Consider the following 7,000-nt stretch of genomic DNA (forward strand, 5'->3'; position numbering starts at 1 on the left):
AGTAAAATCGTTTTAATTGTCTTCAATTCCAAATCTAGTTTAGATTTTGAACAGATAACTAGAGCCCAATGGACTAAAGTAGCAATAAAGTTCGTTTTGCGACTTTTATGACTGAAAGAATCCCATCGTGTGTACTGTCCTGTAAAGGTAGGTTTTCTGTATATACTGGTGAGAAAACGAAAGTCATCTTTTTCAACTAAGATGTCTAGAAACGGTAAAGAGTTATGTTGTTCCTTTTCGAAAGTAAATTGAGAGCTGAGTGCAACGAGTTTAGGTCTTGTAAGAAACACTCACATTCCTGTTCAGTTTTAAAAATGGCAAATGTGTCGTCTACATAGCGGAAGTAAACAGCAGGTTTGGTAACTTTGTTGAATAGTTCTTTTTCATGGACGTATATTTGTATCCTGTATATATAATTGTACGAGGCTCCAATATCAGACACCACACCTGTGAAGTAGATGAAACCACAGCAAAGATTTACATTCTGCTACAGTATAGCCACCGACATTATAGTGCTAAACTCGGCAGAAACAATGAGAATCACTAAGTGACAAGGTTACAGAGACTTCTGTATAAACAGTGCTTTTACTAGCACCACATTAAGTATCACTTCTACCTGCGATAGAGTAGGTAATCTCTGTAGTGACCACCTCATGTGTAAGGTGTGCATGTACACTGAAAGACAAAGCGGTACAAGGCAATCTGAAACGCACATAAAAATCTTTACCTTTTTTGGCAGTACTCCGCCCTTAAGCATCTCTCCATTATTGAACGAAGTCAAAAACAACAACCTCTGCCAAAGGAACATCTTGCTGTGGCAACACAGTGTTACTGATAAAGCCTGGAAGCGCACAGTCAAGCTCAGGCTGATTTCATGTAGATAAAGCATGACTCAGTCAGGGCAGATGAAGCAACGATTACAGAAAATAAAGCACATGCTTTCTACAGGTGAAGACCTTAAAGCACAAGACAGGAAATGGTACAAACTATTTAGCAGCACAAATCTCACAACCACTTCGTTTTGGCACTTCCACAAACTTATAGCTGTTACAGGAACTAAAAAACATATCATGCTGGTCATTACTGATGGCATTTGTTAATGAAGCAGTGAAAGAAATACAAGAAAGGACGAGTTGTTTTATTGTTTATTCTTAAGAGAACACTAGAGTGCTATCTTAGTGTGAAACACTGTTTTAGTGTAATTTGTAAAAATAGTTTGTTTCTTGTGTAAAATATAATTTAAGATACTTAAACAACCATATAGAAAACCTTTCGCTTTTGGTTTTGTTTCTTAAATGAGTGATTTGCACAATTATGACTCAAAAAATTGTGTTTGATTTTTGGTTTAGCGTTAGCTTACCGGCATCAACTGAAGGACTGTTTAAAATGAATAGAAGATTAGGCTGGTGGGCCACGCACTTGTTTACTGGAAAATTGCAAGGTCTGGATTCCATATCTTTTAACACAGGTAGGTATAATAAGCACTATTAAAGAGAAATATAATTAATGATGCAGAATTATGCAGAAATCACATGCCCCATTCTTTTATTTGTTATGCCCCCGATGGGACAGCGGTAAGTTTACAGATTTACGATGCTAAAACTTTGGTATGAGATTATATCTTTTACCTTGTTTCAAATACTAAGTCCAATTTATTTTTGTAATATTTGAAACTAGCATAAAATAATCACGCTCCGCTGCCGGATTCTAAGGTGCCCTCATGATTCACAAAGGCCTCAATGTACCACTTAAGCGTTTACATTAACTTAATTACTTCTGTAGCTAATCCATTGCTCCAATTCTTTAATTAATTTGTCTATTGCGATTTCCTGAACTTAATTTGTACGGAATTTGTCTGTTTTTCTGAACAACGATAAAGTTAATCAGAATATTAAATTATGACCATTTTTAATCGAATAAATACACAAAGATATTTTAAGATGTAGAAATTCAATATCCTATCTTCTGTCTGACAAGAGTAGCTCAAGAGTTGGCAGTGAGTGGTGTCTACTATCTACCTTCTTTCTAGTCTATAACTTCGGGCATAAGTTGTATATACTTCGGACTAGTAGAAGCACTCGAAATGGCGGGATCGTTTCCATATTAGGAACAAAAAAAATCAGTATCGTTAGCATATAAAATATACGTAGGGGACTAAGACTAAGCGGGAAGAGTTACAAACTTCAATACTGAGGTCAAGGGTGTTCACAAGCCTATGCCTGCAGAGAATATCAATCGAATAAATGTAACAAATTATTCATCTATATTCGCTATTCTTCGAGCTATAAATCTATCCAGGATATGAAAGTAGCTTTCGAGCGAGACACGCTCTAAGTTCGCAAGCAGAATTTGTTTTAGAAATTATTCAGAATATAAATCTGCCCTGGGTGTGAGAGTAGCCTTAGGGTGAAATACGCTCAACGTTCCTATTTGATTATAAAATTATCGGTGGTGGTTCAGATCTCATCAGCTTTTTTAAACACGTTTTTCAAAACTATTTATGCACCAAATTATTTGTGGGTTAATAACTTTGTTGGTTACAGGGTCCCCAATGATATACGAAAACTAAAAAATCCGCCAGTTTTGCTGTTAATCTTGTTAGTTAGTGCTGTGGCCCACAGTGCATGTTATTGAAAAAATAAGTGATTTCACCCAATTTTTGGTGAGATTTTTGTTTTCATACAACGAATGTAGCAAAAGGAAAAACCTAAAATTAATACAGTATGTTACAAAGACTGCTTTTTAGCTTATGCGGGCACTAATCTTTAAAACTAGGTTGTCATTCTACAGAAAAATAAAAAATCGACAACCCGAAAGGGCGTAGACTAGTTCTTAACATGCCTAAACTTTGACACCAAGGACTCAAGGTTCGTGTCTCGATACCATAAAAAACGCACTCCGCGGTCATGGGTATTGCGAAAAAGTGGCGATCAAATAAATCTCACTATTTAGTCACACACACACGAGCAGTTGACCAAGAGAAGGCTGTGGGTGATAATGACTGTCTGTCTACCTTCCAACCTAGCAGTTCAAGGTTAGGGACGAGTTTACGCAAATAGTCCTTATGTAGCTTTGTGTGATTATTCTAAACAAACAAACACATTCGACGAGCTGTTCTTGTCGACACGGAAGTAAAATACCTTTTGAAAATTGTACCCATTTTCCCGGTTATATAATAGTTTTAAATCTGTTTAATTTTCTTAGAATTATTTCTTTAATCAGTTTTTATTTTAAAGATAAGTGTACACATTGTCAGTAGCGGTGTTGTATTAAATTGCAAGAGACATAGTTCATTGTTACCGTTGTGCCTTTCATTCAGGTTTTAAAATGTTCCTTGCATGACGGAGAGCTCGTACTTTAATCTACAAGTATGGTTGCATTAAGAAACAAAATTCGTAAAAAGTACTCGAGTAATGGTAATAATAAATGAAGTGAACATAGTTATTCTATCGATATTATTACCAGAATATCAGTGGTAGTTTTGACTTCTGAAAAAAGCGATTTAGCGTTTTCAATACAATGATTTGTTCAGCACTGTCCTTGAAAAACGACAAGGTGAGTAATACGGTTGAATGTCTATGATAAAAATAACTGAAATTTTATAGAATTTCTAAAAAAATCCCCATTCAGATATAAATCTAGTATAAAATATATTGTCACTTAAAAAGTTTCTTTATAAATCAGTTACTAGTGTTTTATGACTGTATGGTATGCTTAAAGTGCTATCTGGGTTATTACTACTTATTATTATTTAATTTTATAAATCAGTTACTAGTGTTTTATGACTGTATGGTATGCTTAAAGTGCTATCTGGGTTATTACTACTTATTATTATTTAATTTTATAAATCAGTTACTAGTGTTTTATGACTGTATGGTATGCTTAAAGTGCTATCTGGGTTATTACTACTTATTATTATTTAATTTTAGCCCACAATTTTCCTCACCCATTTTGTTCGCCATTATTTGTATTACATTTATCTATCTAATACGATTTTTTATAATTTTTCCTATAATTATAACATAAATATCTAAAAAACAACAACAAAAACACCCGAACGATTGAACATTCGTATCAATTGATATGTCAGACACACTAGTCTACCTCTATATGCCAGTGGTAAAATTTCAATAAAGCACATATGAAGCTTTTGCACTGCGAATTAGCTGAGGCTCTTATTTTCACCACCACAACTAGAACTTTAAAAAACGTTCAGTTTTACAATACCATGAAAAAGTAGCGCTGTCAACTTATAGATATGAATTTCGTTACAATAAACTAGAGAAAACATTTCGGATATGAACAAGTTAAACAATTCCTTAGCGTATCTTTATAAGTGTGCATTATATATATATAATAATAATAGCTTCCGACCAAAGTAAGGTATGTACTTAGAACTAAATGAAAATCAATATGGCTACCAGTATGGTTGGTTTAGTGTACATTTATTACGTTTCATCAACAGTGTACCTTCGCTGTTAACGATATTTTCGGCCATAAACCCAATAATACATCAGAGGTTCGGCCAGCTTAGGAGATTTAGGTTAGTCCTAAATACACATACTAAGCTAAAAAATGACAAAAAAAAAAAACTATTTCTTAACGAAAGTATAATACTAAAGATAAAACTAAAAGGTAATAAAACTAAGTTATATTAAATATTCCAACCAACTACAAGTCTCTACAAAGAAAGAACATAGTATATTTTGCCTACGGAACATAAATGCACTAGCATTCAGCTCTCCATAGTGCCAAATGTCTATCTCAATACACATCGACACTTGTAGAGATAACCTGCTGTCATGGTTCCCCTCATCCAACCCTGGCCGATAAGACACATGGCCGCACTTTGCAGAGACAGACAATCACGTCATTGTGTTGGTCAGACCGTCGCATATCTTGAGATAGCTGATCTATTGGGAAACTGTATCACACCTCCGATCAGTGACACAACAACAAATGATGATCATTTCAGTCGTTTATTCACTCGATCAAGAAATTAAGCGCCTATTAACTCTCTGAGACCACATCTTATATTAAGTAAAAAGTTGAGTTTTTATAGAATTTTCCTATCTACGGCTCGTGTTATTTCTCTTAATACCTTTTCTACACGAACACGCAATAATTAATTTATTGTTTTTTATTAATACTCAAATTGTTAATAAATAAACGTAAATCTCCCGTAGAAGACGAAATGTAAATGTAGTAATTCTCGAGAAAGTAGTGATAGCAAGACTTGGAAAGGAAAGCTGCAACAATCTTAGATATGGCGATGAAGGAAATGAGCAAACTAATGTAACTTAACCAATAACGTAATATCATATTATCCACCCAACTGTATAGCTAATATAAACTATTCATAATCAGAGCTTAACTTAACAGACGGTAAAGTCAATGGTGAGTAACACAGTGGCACAGCGGTATGTGTGTGCGGACTTACAACGGTTTCGATACCCGTAGTGGGCAGAACACATATAGCCCTTGTGAAGCTTTGTGATTAACTTCAAACAAACAAACTAATTTACTATATTATCTAAGAAACCAAAGTGTAGACGTGAAAGTTTTTAAAGGTTGTAATATTCTGTAAAACTTCTAAACATACAGTTTTAGAAAAGATAATATTGAAATTTCCACAGAATTGAATTAATTTTATGTTTACTTTTCTCAATAAAGATTGCCGATTATGACAAATGCAAGTGAATTTACAAATTTGATCCATATGTTCTCGTAATCTAATAAGCTGCGAGTAGTAAACATTGTAACACAACTTGTTTGGAATATTGGTATTTGGGAATGGAAAGTTTATAACTTCAAAGTCGACAAGAGAAGGCATTTAGGATATAAGCACTTATTCACTGGCGTATTATAAGTATGCATTTTGTTATAGGAGAACAGAGAAGGCATTTCTGATATAAACAAATGAAAGCTATTCACTGGAGTGTTTTTTAACTACGCAATCTGTTATGAACAAACTATTCACTGACTGATGTTTTATCAATAAGGTTTAATAGACACTACAAGTGAGGCTTACATTTTGTTCAAATATGGTTTATATTTTCATATTTCAATATCTTTTTAACTTAAAGATGTTCTTTTTTTTATATACCTTTTGTAGAACCACAGAAATGCGAAATGAAAAACGACGGAGCTGCTTGGGAGACGAAGAATAACAGATTAAGTATCAGTAATGTTGGAACAATAAAAAAAAATCTAACAAGTGTACTTAAAATCTCTCTCAAATTGTAGAGAAACTGAGTAAACATAAGCTTGAATAGCGCTTTAATTCCATTAATTGCTTATCACTTTATGGGGTAACGTTTTTAAATTTCAACGTACATACCCACGGAAAAGTTAAAACTGACACAGAGCTGTAATCTTTTTTTATTTAATCTGCTAAATTCATTTTATGTATATGGCTTTGAAAAATGTCTTTGTTTGATTTGAAAATGATCCATGTCAGCTTTAAGTTTTAAATAAAGATTATAATCAACGAAGTAAAGATTTGAAGAGATATTTTAAAGATCATCGTAGATACTGTACGGGGATGTGAAAGCTGACAAAGAGCTAGATCTATTATTTTTGTGTATGTAAATGTGTATAAACTTATCATATGTACGTGACTTTGGATTTTGTTTAATTTGTAACCTGCTTAGGGCTAGAACTAAATTTTAAATAAAAGTACATTGATTCTACAACTTCAAATGAATGTAGCCATGTTTGTTTCCTGTCGCTCAATGAACTAAAATATTCATTCTACTATTGTATATACGTTTATTGAAACGGACGGGTATAATCAACACATTTTCAAGTTGCTTTTAAGAAGTAATTTAGATAAATTTCACATAACAAAACGTAGGCCCGGCATGTTCAAATGGTTAGGGCGCTTGACTCGCAATCTGAGGGTCGCGGGTTCGAATCTTTGTCCCACCAAACATGCTTGCCCTTTCAGCCGTGGGGGCGTTATAACGTGACAGTCAATCCCACTTTTCGTTGGTAAAAG

At 33.8% G+C, this 7,000-nt stretch overlaps 1 long non-coding RNA gene across 1 annotated transcript in view; it reads left to right on the forward strand.

Moving 5' to 3' along the window:
- LOC111085970 overlaps positions 1 to 6,716 on the forward strand; it is a 15,238-nt gene extending 8,522 nt beyond the window's left edge. The window contains exons 2-3 of the long non-coding RNA XR_002610735.1: positions 1,350 to 1,468; positions 6,116 to 6,716. This is a non-coding gene — a long non-coding RNA (uncharacterized LOC111085970). The remainder of the gene's footprint in view (positions 1 to 1,349; positions 1,469 to 6,115) is intronic.
- The last annotated feature ends 284 nt before the right edge of the window (positions 6,717 to 7,000 follow it).

Source organism: Limulus polyphemus, unplaced genomic scaffold (genome assembly GCF_000517525.1).
Source record: "Limulus polyphemus unplaced genomic scaffold, Limulus_polyphemus-2.1.2 Scaffold750, whole genome shotgun sequence".
NCBI classification, from domain to species: Eukaryota; Metazoa; Arthropoda; class Merostomata; order Xiphosura; family Limulidae; genus Limulus; species Limulus polyphemus.